General features: G+C 40.8%; 1 protein-coding gene across 12 annotated transcripts in view; it reads left to right on the top strand.

Annotated features, from left to right (window-relative positions):
- Positions 1 to 14,685, top strand: part of LOC116063068 (membrane-associated guanylate kinase, WW and PDZ domain-containing protein 2-like) — an 81,984-nt gene that overhangs the window by 22,966 nt on the left and 44,333 nt on the right. The window contains exon 1 of one of the 12 annotated variants that reach the window (XM_036002743.1): positions 14,594 to 14,685. This exon is cut by the window's right edge and continues 40 nt beyond it. The exons of the other annotated variants lie outside the window; for them this stretch is intronic. The gene's annotated coding sequence lies outside the window, so the exon portion shown is untranslated. Of the gene's footprint in view, positions 1 to 14,593 lie in introns of those variants that run through there. 12 annotated transcript variants of the gene reach the window in all.

Genomic DNA, 14,685 nt, shown 5'->3' with positions numbered 1-14,685 from the left:
TCACCCACCTCTCTCCTTCCTTCTAGCCTCCATCACTCCCTCACTCTTTCATTCACTTCTCTTTGCTCTCCTCTGCCTCACTGTGTGTCTGTAATTGTCTTTTTTATTGTCTTCCTCTCATTCTTAGATATCATTTCACTTTCAGTTCTCCCTCTTTGCCCTCGGGACGTTGCCCTCGTGTTTTTACATCGCACACATGCTCTTCCTCTCCATCTCTCGCCGACTATTGCTCCTTCTTTTCCTTCAATCGTCCGGCTTCTGAGCTCTCAGCCTGAGGTTTCCACGGCAACCACCCTCTTGTCTCGAGGCTTGCGTTGCCTTGACGCCCTGCCCCCTTCAGCACACGCTAGACATGCACAACACACACGCAGCTATACAAAGATAACACGTCACTCTCCTGGATACATTAGGAAGATATTTCCTTTATCTGTATATGATACATTTTACACAAATCCTCACACAGACACTTCATGTGGGTTGCATGTAGACGTGCGTGTCTGTGCTTACATTGTGTTATCCGTGTGTTTGCCTGTTGCCTGTCGTGGGACAATGTAATTGCCGTGATTGACATTGAGGGGATGCCGTCCCCAGCCGCTCCAACTGCTGTCAATATACCTAGCAGCTCGTGAATCAGCTTCTCTGGAGACTGAAGCTGCTCTGATGCTTGACTCTGCAGACTACACATTACTCTTTTCATGTTGCATGTGGATCGGTGGACTGTGATCTGATGTTTGTTGAAGGGCTTTGTACTCAACATGTTTCAGTATCCTCTGTTAATAACCTCAGTCATGCTGTCTGGGTGTTTTGAGTTGAATCAATCGGCCTTTTGGCTGTTTGTGAACACAGTTTCTGGTACATAACCATGAGAAAGCAAAGCTTGGATTTGACGTCAGTGATAGTTGTTTTTGCTTTGGCTGAGCGCTTCCTACTATACTTGATGTCCTCTGCCGGTGTGTTGAGCCGCTGACACAGAAGTGATTGTTTAATACGCTCCCACAGCTGCACAGTTCCTGAGACTCTCTCTCCCTCTTTTTCCTCTCCTTCCTCCCTCCCTCTCTCCTGTCGTCTTTATCTCTTTGGTTTCACTCTTCGCTCTCTCTCTCTCATGTTCCCCCTGCCTCTCCCTCCTTCTCTGCCTTTTTAAATTTCTTTTGGTCACCACCTCACTCTATCACATTATCACCCCCTTTAAATTTTAACTCCAGGTGGCCCACTCTCCTTCTCCTTCCCTCTCCCTTTTCCTACCTTTCTCAGCCTGTTGGCTGTGTAATAGTGCAGCCAAGGCAGACTGACAGGGTGACAACTGAGGATGATGGGGACTGGCTGAGGTTCAACACTGCAGGTCCTCACACACTTAGGCCCCGTCAGGGCATGGGCCCCTTTTGGTAGCATGAACCATAGTTTTGTCACCACATTTCAATTATAGCCGCGATAATGGAAAGACAGTTATTCTGTAAGATGTCTGTGTGTGGTAATGACATCCCCATAATTAACTGCCTATCACTTAACAAAGCTGATACAGTGTAATGAAGATTATAGAAATACCAACTCATAGACCTCCTGCAAGGCAGCTTTGATTCAGACACTGAATATTTGAATTACATTTAAAGACGTGATATTACACTGATTCCCCAAATTTGTCTTTATCTCACTGACCTGATTTAATTTGCTTTTGGTCAGCAGGTCATCTCTACTGCATATGAGAATGTTTCATAGACATTTGCTACAAGTTTTTCCTGGCAGTCTGAGACACACAGAAGCAGGCGTTGCTCAAACATCAGAGTGACACAGCATCAGACGGCCAAAAAACAGTGATGATGGTCCTGAGTGCTGCACCGCTCTTGCCCGGCGGGCTGTTTGTTGTTGTGGCTTGGAGCGTTATGAAATCAGTGTTTTTCTCCCGTGTCTGCAGCGCTCTGACCATGCTGTCAGTGCGAATCTGTCAGCTTGACAAGCAGACGCCACTCTGCATCACAACATGCTGTCACACTGAAGGACGTGTGTGTGTGTGTGTGTGTGTGTGTGTGTGTGTGTGCATATAGCTGTAAGACTCGCATGCTGACATCAACTCCTGCATCCTGTTACATCACTTAGCTCAAGGATTGGCCATTTTCCCCTCCCCAAAAAATGAATCGAATGTGATAATTTTCTGTCTGATATTAAGAACTTTATTCATGTTTGTATTGTTGCCTCCAGACTGTCTACTTTGTGTTTGTAGGTGTCTTTTTCACATTCATTCACACTTCAACAAGCATACATGCCAAACACTAACAGGACTGACACTTTAAGGACATTCACATACGCATATTTTCTCTAAGATAGGGCTAACACTAATCACAGACTGATATGAAAATAAAAGAGATAAACAAGATTGTGTAATCAATCAAAAAGTGTCAAGCAGAGAAGGATAATTTGGAAGAGATGTGAGTGGAATAAAACTGCAGATATATGCATCACAGTTTACAGGTTGAAACATTTTCTAAGATTGTCACAGTCTGTCTTACTTCTCAAGCCTTTGAGATAAGAAATTTGCTGGCACCATTTCACTTCATTCACAGGGATCACTTGACCACTTCAGAAAATGAGTCTAAGCTTCTGCCGGAGCACCTGCTGTTGAGGAATTTAGAGAAGAGTTTCAGATGGTTCTGCTCTTTGCATAAGAACAGTGTGAGTGCCTCTCTGATATGAGTGTAGCTGCAAGTGTAAGACAGTGAAATGGGGCTAAAGTAGCAAGAAGATCTGGGATATATATATAGGGGGAAGCAGAGAGGAGGCAGTACAAACAGAAAGAGGGAGAGGGGGAAGATGATAGATGTGGACATGAGCAAAGAGACTCTGCGAGAAGATGGAAAAAGGGGAGAAGACCGGAGAAGAGGTAGTTAAGAAAAGGAGATCAGCAGGGGAAAGATGGGGAAGGAAGAAGAGAGCGGACAGAGGATGGAAATTGAGAAGGCGAGAGTTGATGCAAGAGGATGGAGGGATGAGCAGAGTAAAGACGTAGGGAGTAAAAGGGCGGACGTGCACTGAATGGAGGTAGTGGGAGATATGAGGGAGCCTCGTAAGTCATTCCCCAGAGAACCATCTCCTTCCCTCCACACTACTCAGAGGCATCAGTAAAAGGCTCTATAAATAGATTAAACAGTGAGCAGCACGTTTCTCTACTCAGATAGCCTATAAATACATGCGGCTTCTGTCACTTCACACTCACTTTTTGCTCTGGACGCATGCTGCCCCGCAGCTTTGCAGCCACCGGCAGGGAATCCTCCTCTGGAGAATACAAAGGAGGAGCAAATAAAGAGGTTGATGAGGAACATGGCCATTAAAGCTTAGGATAGTGATAGTGCTGACTGATGTTGCTAAATATTGATAGCAGTAATGAAGATGGCTATCGTGATGATGGGAGGAGATTGGTGGAAAATGACACCTTTTAACCTTGATGCATGCTGGAGATTTTAATGCACAGTTCTGTCTATGAAATGTATGCAGTTTAGTTATGCAAATGCTAAAATACTTTTTGAATGGACCTTTGCAAAATTCTTCACATAGCTCTTTGCACCCATCATACAGCTCAACAAAACAGCTCATTTAATGCCCGAAATATTCAGAAACTACCAGAATGCTGTCAACATGTGTCAAAGTGTTTTATTCCTAACAATATCATGTCCTAAAGAAAAATTGTATCAGCAGGCATACATACTGCATGTAGATGCATAAATGTGTCTTGAAGAATAACTCTTTTTTTAATCTTTTTTGGTAGTTTAAGAGTGTATATGCATAATATATTAAAAAAGATAAAGGATAAAAAAGAAACAAAGAAACAAAAACTATGAATTAATATATTGTATAGTCAAAACTTAAAAAGCATACTAAATACAGTATTGTATTAAGTATGCTTAATACAGAAGATCACAGATACAGGTGTACTTCATTTGGCCACAAGTTCTCACACCACGTTGTACATTCAGCACACCACTCTATGTGACCTGCAAAAGGTGATTACTCCACCAAAATGTTTTACTTATCTTTCAAATGTAAATAAATCCACCAATGAATAAATCGTCATTGAAACAAAAGGTTCCTTCATCATTGCTTAGACCAAGACAAAGTCAAAATGCAAAAGACATCTTGTCAAATGACATTGTGCTCTGAAAGCGTGATAGTTACTCACTATGTAAGGTCCAGTTGCTAACATTGTATATTTAGGCAGCTGAATAGTATTGATGTCAGCCATGGCACACACTATACTTTCAACAGAACATTTATTTTTCATTATACACACCAGTCAACCGCAAATACAGTACATAAAGAAAAAATACAGCAAAATAACCAGGAACTTCTGTACAATATGTGCAAAAAAAAAGAAAAAAGAAAATAGGCTACACTCTCCAACCAGCCTCTTGTCATACCTAGGCCATGGTGGATTACATGGTCTATAATTGTTACCCATATTTCATTTGATATTTCTCTGTGCCTTTGCCTTTCTCTGGCTCTTCCTTGCCCTCTGTGCCACCCTCTGCCTCTTCCTCTCCCCCTCACCATACCACCCTCTCTCTTATTCCTTCCTCTTGCACAGGCAGGCTCTTGCCCCTGTCTCTCTCCTGCGTGCTCCATATACTACAGCTGAAAAATGCAGTCTTACCCTTGCAGTATACAGTAAATGTGTTTGAGAAGTCATTGGTTACAGTATGAGTTTCACATGTTAGCTAAATTGGACAGCATTTGCGTTTGGTTACTAAATTGTGAGGAAATTGAATTGTGGCCCATCTAGCCTAAGTCTATCCATCTGACAACTCTTCCAACAATACCACATAACTATTATGTATCTAATAAATGTGTGACAGGTTATTGTGATTGTTGGTTGCTCTATTTAGCATGTATGGATTTACACAATTAACATGTGTATAATTGCATTTGAGAATAATATGATTCAATAGCAGATAAATGAAAACTACTTCGATCTGCAAGGCTTACTTAGTGCATTTTGTGCCAAAGCAATTATAAATGACCATAGTCATGTAAACAACTGACCTAATGTTCATATAAATACTCATATAGTTTGATAAAGTTTAAGTTTTAGTCATTCTGCGATTATGCCAAAGCGATTGAGGAAAAACTGTAAAAATGTAGACTCAGATGGACACTTACTATAAATACAGGGACAAAGTCTGCACCTCCAAATGAACATTCACTCCATTCATCTGTGATGATTCCTCAGCAGTGAGCTCCCAGATTCTCCCACCTTCATCTATGTTTAATTTTTAATTTAATTGGCTGAAAAAATATTTATGATTTTTGCATCCAAAAATGTGTTGTGATATTTAACTAAGAATGTAGGTTCAGTTTTTTTTTTAATGTTTTTTGTAGTTGGAACACATTCACATTGGTTATCAACTGCTAAATCCTGTTTATAGATTGCTGATTGTATCATTTTTAGAGTAACTAATATGGATGTGAGTGGGCTTTAACCCTAAACTGGTACTGTGACTGATGGTGGTGGGGGAGGAAGAGGAGTGATGACAGTTATTTGAGGATGTTTGTCATGTGAAGTTGGATGAGGCGATAGAGAAACGATTCATTGTGTGTGTGTGTATGTGTGTGTGTGTGTGTGTGTGTGTGTGTGTGTGTGTGTGTGTGTGTGTGTGTGTGTGTGTGTGTGTGTGTGTTCCTGTGGCAACTTGATTGTATATCTGTAAGACATACTGTATTTATGTTTGAATGTACATGTACGTATGTGTTTTCTTTACCCTGACGCATTGATTATTCTGTTTGTGTGTCGAGATTTAAAAGGCTAAACTGAACAATAATGAGAGTGTTACACACCATTCTCTGTTGAGGTTGTGTGTGCTTGCCTGTGGATGAGAGAGAGAGAGAGAGAGAAATACATCTCCTTAAAGGGGTGATTTGCCTGGGCTGGTTGACATGCTTTGATGTGGTTCTGTGCTCCCTGCAGTTTGATTGGCACACTGGATTAATGTTGTCCCACAGTTGAAAGAAACTGCAAGGGAATTATATGAATTTTATGAAATGAAAATAACAAATATTGAACGTGATTAATGAATTGGTTATGTTTGCAAAGTGCTTTCCGTGTTAAGCTCTGGACATGTGTCGTCTCATCTCTTTTCCTTTCCGCGGTATGATCCTCTCACTCAGCAGCTAATCACAAAATAAGGTTCTTCTGAAGCCTTTTATATTTATATAGTTTTACCTCCTTACCCTCCTCACCTAGTGTCTCTGTCTGTGCTACTTCTAAGATCAAAGTAATGTGCAGTGATGAGCCAGGTGCTCAGCAAGCAGCTCGTCCTGTGATGGTCAGTAAGCTCTGACACCTCAGAGAGCTTGATTGTCTAATCTTTACCTCTCCACACACACACACACACACACACACACACACACACACACACACACACACACACACACACACACACACACGCACACACACACACGCACACACACACACACACACACACACACACACACACACAAGCTCTGTGTGTGTGTGTGTACATCATCATGACCCCCACTGTCGTCCTGTATCAGTCAGCTCTGCAGACTAATAAAGGTGCTTTTCAGCCTATCAGGGCTGATTTCCATCACCACAGGACGCACATCAGTACAGAAGTAATTTCTCAATGTCACCCAGGCAACAGCTCTGCCAGACACTGATCCACTGAGCAACACAGCTGTCTTTACAGCCACTAGTGGACCTGACAGACAGACTTTACGGAAGAAACTCCACTCTTGATGCAGCTGTTTCTAACCTGAATTAACTGTGCTTACCAGGTTTCATTTCTGTGGAGGAGTTTTCTGTTGACTGAATGTTTCATTCCCTTGTAAATCCCTTCTTTTAGTTTATACTCAACAACATACCAAATGTGCTGAATTCAGTGGAGAAAAGTGTTAAATGATATACAAATACAAGAATTAGAAAATGTAGGGTTAATTCAACAGCAGATTGCATCTAGTTTAATTAACTAGTTTAATTTACACCTGTTTAGCCAGGTATAGTTTGAAAACTTCTGACACAGCTGCTACCATAATACCTGAGTTTTGATGCTGACACCAGAACACCTTCGTTTTTCAATACATTTGCAGATTGCAAACATAGTGTGCAACAAAACCCTAGAAAGAAAATAAACCCAACGTCTCAGATGCACCAGTGTTATTGGCTTAACAATTTAAACTGTGTGAACAATTTCCCAATTGACATCCTAAAATTGCTTGTTTTGTGTGAAACTCATCCTATACAGAAAAAAGCATCAATTACGCACATTTGAAAAACTGGAGTCAGTTAATATTTAAATGGCATTTTTAGTTTGACAAAAGACCAAAATGATTAAAAACAATTGTCAACACTGTTGATTAATTTTCTGTCCATCAACTAATCAATCAACCAGCTAAACATTTTAGCATGTTAGCATGTGATTAAAGAATGAGTAAAGACTACTTGACAGTTTTCAGTGCTTGGTGCAACAGACACAATTCGTTCTGTACTGATGAAGTGATTGAAGTTTGATAAACAGCCCTGCACGTAACGCTGCACCATTCCTTAATTTCTTGTCAAAAGTAAAATGAGAAGATTGACACAGCTCTCATGTCTGTACGGTAAATATAAAGCTGGAGCCAGGAGCCAGTTAGCTTAGCTTAGCATAAAGACTGCAAAAGTGAAAAGGTTAGCCTGGCTCTGTCCAATTGTAACATAATCTACCTACCAGCACCTCTAAAGCTCACTAATTAACAAGTTAAATCTTGTATGTTAAATCTGTACAAAATACAGTGTTATGTGCTGGGCTAGTTCTTGGGCGAGACCAGTTACTTCCTGGAGTCTCTGTTGGTTGTCTGGCAACTGCTCAAGAAATAGTCCAGGACATAACCCCGTATACCACCAGAACTTTGTTTGGTTTGGTTGGATGGGTTAAACAAACAAGATATGTGTTAATTTGTGAGTTTTAGAGGTGCTGGTAGGCAGATTTTGACCCCCTGGCAGAGTGCCATGGGCCCCAATTTGAGAATCACTGAGCTAAGCTAGCCAGTCGCTGGCCGTCCTCTTATATTTCACGTACAGACATGAGCGTGGTATAGATCTTCTAATTTAAATCAAGACAAAAAAGCAACTAAGCATATATCTCAAAATGATTTATTTAACAAGCAAATATAAATTAAACAGTTAATGGATTCAGGGTTTTCTACTTTGTACACTGACATGTTGCGCAGCCTAACTGGCTGTAATTAAACTAGATGACCAGATCTTTTTTGCAGTAGGATTTCATCTCAGCCCAATCAGCCTTTAAAGCTTTAAAACTCATATGTATTATAGGGTGGTCTCTATATGGAAAGTGTCCTGAGATAACTTCTATTATGATAATTTGACACTATAAATAAAACTTAATTAAATTGAATTATGAGTACACTGGACGACAGTGTGTATCACAACAATCTGCTTTTAACTCTTAAGCTCGGTGTATCTATAACTGACCGGGCAGCCCAATCTCACATCCGTGCCAAGAGTGACATCCAAGTCCTCCAATACTCCCAGCCTGCAGCACCGTCAGAGTCAAACCTGTCAACTTAAACACAAGCTGAATTACTTTGAGGTAACCAGGTGTGAGTCTCGAGTAGCCAAACTGTGACAGTAATTGATGGATGAAGTGTGAGGAAGCACATACCTACAGCTCTACAGAGAGACTGGAACTAGTAAAATGGCTGTGTATGCAAAATGGCAGAGTGTCAAATCTGACATAAATATAATTTTTCTACAGCTAATGTACGTTTGTAGATGTTGCGGCTTGTTACCATGGCAAGGCTGCATTGCCAGGCACTGACGTGTTGTGGTAGCAGATGCTTCTGTCAGAGTGTTGCCATGTTGCGTCGCTGCATCTGTAGTCTGGCCTTTGTAGTGTAAATAAGGATGACTGGGTGTGTGCTTGATCATTCCTCTCCTATAGACCTGTTGTCACACTTCACATCTGCGAACCGTAGAAGGTAAAGGAAGAGGGAGGGTGAACAGTGAGAGTGAATGAGACGTGAGACCACAGTGCGAGACGGAGCTTGAAGAAGAGACAAAAGAAGAGAGGAGGATAACGAGGGGAAGAGGGAGTGGATTAAAATGACAGAGAGGGAGTAATGGGGACAAAGAGCACCAACAGAGAAACAAATGAAGGGAAGAACAATGAGGTAAATTTGAAAGGAGGGACGGGAGAAAGAGAAAGGATAATAGAGGATGGCAAGATGGATAGATGGATAGATAGATAGATAGATAGGTAGATAGATAGATAGATAGATAGATAGATAGATAGATAGATAGATAGATAGATAGATAGATAGATAGATAGATAGATAGATAGATAGATAGATAGATGCGAGACTGAGACAGTAAAGGAATAAGAAAGTAGCAGTGTGTATGTGTGGTGTGAGAAACAAACTGTCAATCCTCACACACACCTCTGCTCTTTTGCTGCTGTGGTGCTCTGTGCTAAAAAGGATTCTGGGTAAACAAGTTAAGGATTTTGAGGACAGTGTATTCTGTCTCTGTATTTTTTGTTTTCATATGGTTGCAGGATTGTGCCTTGAAACCCAATGTTCCCTTTATATTCCCCCTTGGGTAGTTTAAAATCAGATGAAACTTTTACGCCTGCACAGTCAGATTGAATAGGAAAGTTTTAATGTCTCATTTTATACACGTTTTTGTAGATTTTAGTATGAAAAATGGGAAATAGACACCTTTGGATTTGTGCTCAGCTGCACAAAATGTACATGTTGTGATGGACCTACCAAAGCATCCAGCATGGTTAAAGAGCTTTGACAAACTGCAACATGTCTCAATTGAGATAGAAAAAGACATGTATTCACAAGATAAATGTGTTTCTTTCCAACAAGCATTTTTAGATTACATACATTAAGCCCAAAGAAACAGATGTGCTATCAAATCTGTACCAGCATGTTTGAATCCTCCTCATCCAGTCCACCTGGGCATTATTATGAAAGAGTGTCACGCTTGTTCACCTTTTTAGAGAATATTTAGTTTAGTTACTGTTAGATTTGGTGTTACCTCTGTCCCTATAGCAAAGTACCTCAAACTCCCAAAGCAGCCTGATGGCTCTGATGGATGATACGCTGAAACCAAGAGGGGTTTGTGAGACACACAACACAATCCATATATCTGCGCATTGAGACGCAGAGCTGGAAGCTCAGGTGGGACCATGTGTATCCAGTTTTTCTCATCTGGGTTTGTTGCTCACTCCAATTAACTTACAATTGTTCAGTTATTACAACTACAAATACTGTGGAGTCATTTTTTCAACAATGAATCTCAAAACTCTAGAGGACATAATGATACATCTAGCTCTGTCTACAGCTTAATTATTAACTATTAATATGAAGCACACTTGGTTCCCCGCACCCTCACCTCCTCGTTCCCACACATACTCACTGAGACTGCCGAGACCATCTTCCCCCACGCTTTGTTATGATAATCAGTCCATCGATAGGCTATTTTTAGCTCTGAATCTCCCCCGCTCTGCTTCCCCCATTTGGTGACTTCCTGTCTAATTATACAAACATACATATGCATGTGCACATTCTCAAACTCACTCGCAGGCCTCTGTGGATGTACAGCAAGGTTAACCAATCATGCTTTTTCTCCTCTCAATGTCTCTCTCACTCTGTTGTTGCCTCTTTCTGCTTGCCACTCTTCTGCCACTCTATTATTTAGCAAGGGTCTTTGTCCTCTTATCGTCTGACACCCAGCTGAGTTATTTCAGTATATTAGCTATTTTAGCTTTTCCTCCAAATGGAATTTCCTTGTTATGTTTCTACGTAATCTCTTTCTCTTTTTACTCTCACTCCCTCCAATGTGAATATATTCTGTAGCGTTCAGTTGTCACGGCTTGCGCAGAGAATGTCTTCACCCCCTAAAGTGGCAGCTCCGAAGCTTTTCCACGCTATTATGAATCAAGTCATTTAAGCCGTAAATCTCTATGGTGCTCATACTCCTACTCGCAGCATCACCTCTGAAAGGTTTGGCTACACTGGCAGATTGCGATGCAAAGACCATTTTTGGCTCACAGCCAACTTTATCCTTTATTAGCGAGAGCATGACATCCAATCAATAGTCAACAGCAGCAGTGCTTTTGGCTCAGGGGAAGCGTCGCTGCCTCCTCTGAGCGCAGTGTGCTGCCATTTTTTTATTTGAGCACCTGTGCAGCTTGTCCTGCTTTGTCTAGCTCATTTATTAAAGCTCTGCTGAGGAGTTTGTATGGCTATGTAAAAAATATATATAAAGAGAAAATCCACTGAACTGAAGACATTTAAGCCCTTATCCACAAGGCTCTATAAATTATGGATTGTATTTGCATCGTTTTTGGCTTCTATCTCGAGAACGAGAAAAAGGAAGTTGGTTATGTAAAGATAGATGTAGAGAGAGAAAGGTAGCAATGGGGGCAGAAGGAACAGAGTATGGATTTTGGTGGGGACAGTGTTCGTTTTAATGAAAAAAAGTATTCACAGTTACTTAGTGGGTGTTGCTAAGGTGAAGGCAGGAGTAAGAGAAAACAGGTAATGTGCTAAGCCGCTATAAGTAAAAATGTGTGAAAAAGAACAGTCAACCTATCTGCCTATCTCAAGGCCAGATAGTCGATCAATATTCCCAGCTCAGATCCAACAAGATGCTCTCTCTCCCTCTCTTACTCTCAGCTCTGTTGGTGTGTCCAAGGAAGGAAGCTGTGGGAGAAGGCCATTGGCAGGTCATCAGTATTCCAGGAGGCTCTGCCTACTCTGGTGTGGGCAGCAGAATAATTTCATTCTGATCTTACAGATCAATAGCTGTAATATAAGCCGCCTGGCTGGCTGAGCTGCAGCAGTGTTCAGAGTAGCACTACACATGCGACAGATGGTCTTCTTTAGTTTAACATGCAGTATAGTTCATGGAGTTGGCCCAATTGTGCTGGTCTGTATTCACATTGTATTTCTTTTAGTCAATGTAAGATGATAGTATCTTTAAGGGTTGTGGAACTCAATATCAATATCTTTGCGAAGCTTATAATGCAAAATGTTTGAAAAGCCAGAGTCAGAGAAGTGACGAGTCAACTGAGGGGATGTTGAAGATATTTATTACTCCTTATAATATAAGGAAATCTAATATATCAACACACAAACTAAAGCCTCAAACTTCACCATGGAGTTAAATCAATACTTCTGAAACTGGTAAAAAAGAAAAGCAAATGTTATACTTCCCAGTTAGCATTGTATTCAAGGGATGTTGTGTTCGTGTGCCTTTAATCATACAGGGACTTGACAAAATGTCTAAAGATAAAAATTAAATATTTGCATTTTCTTTCATAAAAAAAATTCTATTATCATTATTGATTAATCTGCCGATTATTTCTTTCGATTTATTGTTTGGTCTCTAATATAAATAAATAAACTGTGAAAAATGGTAGTCACAACTTCGCAGAGCCCAAAGTGACATGCTTGATAAATTATTTAAAGAAGTAATTATCAAAATATTTTTAAATTTTCCTGTTGATCGACTTTCATCCTTGAAGAAAACACAGCCAGCCTGTTACAGCTAAGGTAATAAAAACTTTGCCAGCTGTCTATCATTTTTTGTTTTGTTCTGTTGTTGGTGGTGTGGGGGCTAAGGCCGGTTACACACTGGATGCGTCGCGCGAGCGTGTCACCCGCGTGGCGTGTCCGTTTTTATGTGAGACGCGCGTCTCGAGCCGCGCCTGAGACGCGTGCCTGCTAGAAATAGAACCGACGGCTATTTTTCACGCGAGACGCGAACGTGTTGGAAGCATTTCCATGCAAAATAGAATAGGAAAATATGTTTATATGTCATTTAGACACGAATGCATATTAATAAATGACATCTTGATGTTTGAAAGTCTCTAGGTTTTGACATCAATGTAGATATAAATGTAATAAAAAATTTCAGAGAAAAGATTTTCAAATATAGCACCTGTCATACAGAACGAAATATTCTGTAACATATTTTGCAGTCAATACTGCCGACGTTGCCTTACTTTAATCAAATCAGTAGGCTATATATTTATTTTAAGTTTAACAACTCTCTCCCCATACGTCGAACAAGCCTATATATAAAGGGTAGAATAGGCTACAATAACAACGTAGTGTGTGTTCTGAGTGACGGTCCAGCAACACAAAGTTGTTATAAACAGACAGCCCACTTTTTCAGACTTTGAATGTGTCGGCGCTATGTCCCGAGATCAGCCCTCCCTGTACCTAGCAGCAGGAGCAGCAGGAGCAGCGCCGCGTCACACACGCTTCTGGTGTGTAGGACACAATCCACGCAGCCGCCACGCTTCTGAGACGCAACAGAAACGCCATGCTCGCATGATGCATCCAGTGTGTAACCGGCCTAACAGTCATTTTGTAAACATGTCCAAGGCTGCCAAATATTAGTATTACTACTACTACTACTACTACTAATACTATACAGGTCAGAAACACAGCCCATCTGTAGGATTAATAATTTTGCCTTTGTGTACAAAAACAATATCTGCAGCGGTAGAGATGTTACAAAACGGGAAGTGAGAGATACTAAAATACTAAACCGCCCAGTTATCACATGGGACATCACACATAGTTACCTCACCTGTATGACAGCAGCGTAAAGCAATTGAATCAACAATGTGGTCATGTTGTGCAATAGGCCTATATAGCCCTTTATATAGTAAGCATTGCCCCATTCACAATTCAACTGGTTCTAAGTGTTCAGGATCAGAGTTGGAATGCATCGAAAAAAGTGGATGGTGAGACACACGCGCGCACACACACACACACACACACACACACACACACACACACTCTCTCTCTCTCTCACGGGCATACCTGTGGTGTTTTGGATTAACAGTGTCCTACTGAGCTGGAAATTGGATTACTGTTGGCACAGTGGGTACTTTACTACCATTTAGAGCCACAACACACAGTCGTGAACACACATGTAAACACACACTGACAGAGATATGGCGTAAGGATTATGTCATCATATCTCACGAGCGCGATAAAACATGCTCTTGAGCAAATTATATCATTTTATACACGCAGATATTACTCTTTGCGCAAGGATTGACGGACATTTCAAAAGTATCCTAACAACAGAACGGATGAGAGACAATTATACAGTCCTTTATTTACAGTGCTGTCTTGCACTATATCGTTAATAAAGACAGAAAATATATACTGTATATGTAATTTATATGTCAATAAGTCAATCAAGGTAAACTAAGGAAGTCCGTGTGGATGAGATTGCTATGAAAGTGACCAATCATAAGAGCCCCCAAAATGTCAGACGTCAGTTCCATTCGAGCGAGCAGAAATCAACTTCGAGAGCAGAGTTTACCTACAATTCTCGATTGTTAAATTGGCGCGCACAGAGTAATATCTGTGCTTGTGAAATGATATAATTTGCTTGTGAGCATGTTTTATCACGCTCGCAAAATATGACATAATCCTGACGCTATACAGAGATTAGTACAAACAAACACACGTATGTACACAGTATGGCAGTGTTGGACAGCCTTATAGACAGACTATAGATGTCTGATGGTCTGGTTTCACTTCTTTCTGACTCAGGTGTTTCTAAGCTGCCATCTCTGCTCCCAGTGGTGAAGTAAATACAGCAGTGAATGTTCAGTAGATGCTGTACAGGAGCAAAGTGGTGACAGA

Source organism: Sander lucioperca, chromosome 7, assembly GCF_008315115.2.
Source record: "Sander lucioperca isolate FBNREF2018 chromosome 7, SLUC_FBN_1.2, whole genome shotgun sequence".
Classification (NCBI taxonomy): Eukaryota; Metazoa; Chordata; class Actinopteri; order Perciformes; family Percidae; genus Sander; species Sander lucioperca.
The sequence above is the reverse complement of the archived record's forward strand: the minus strand, read 5'-3'. Positions and strand labels throughout refer to the sequence as shown.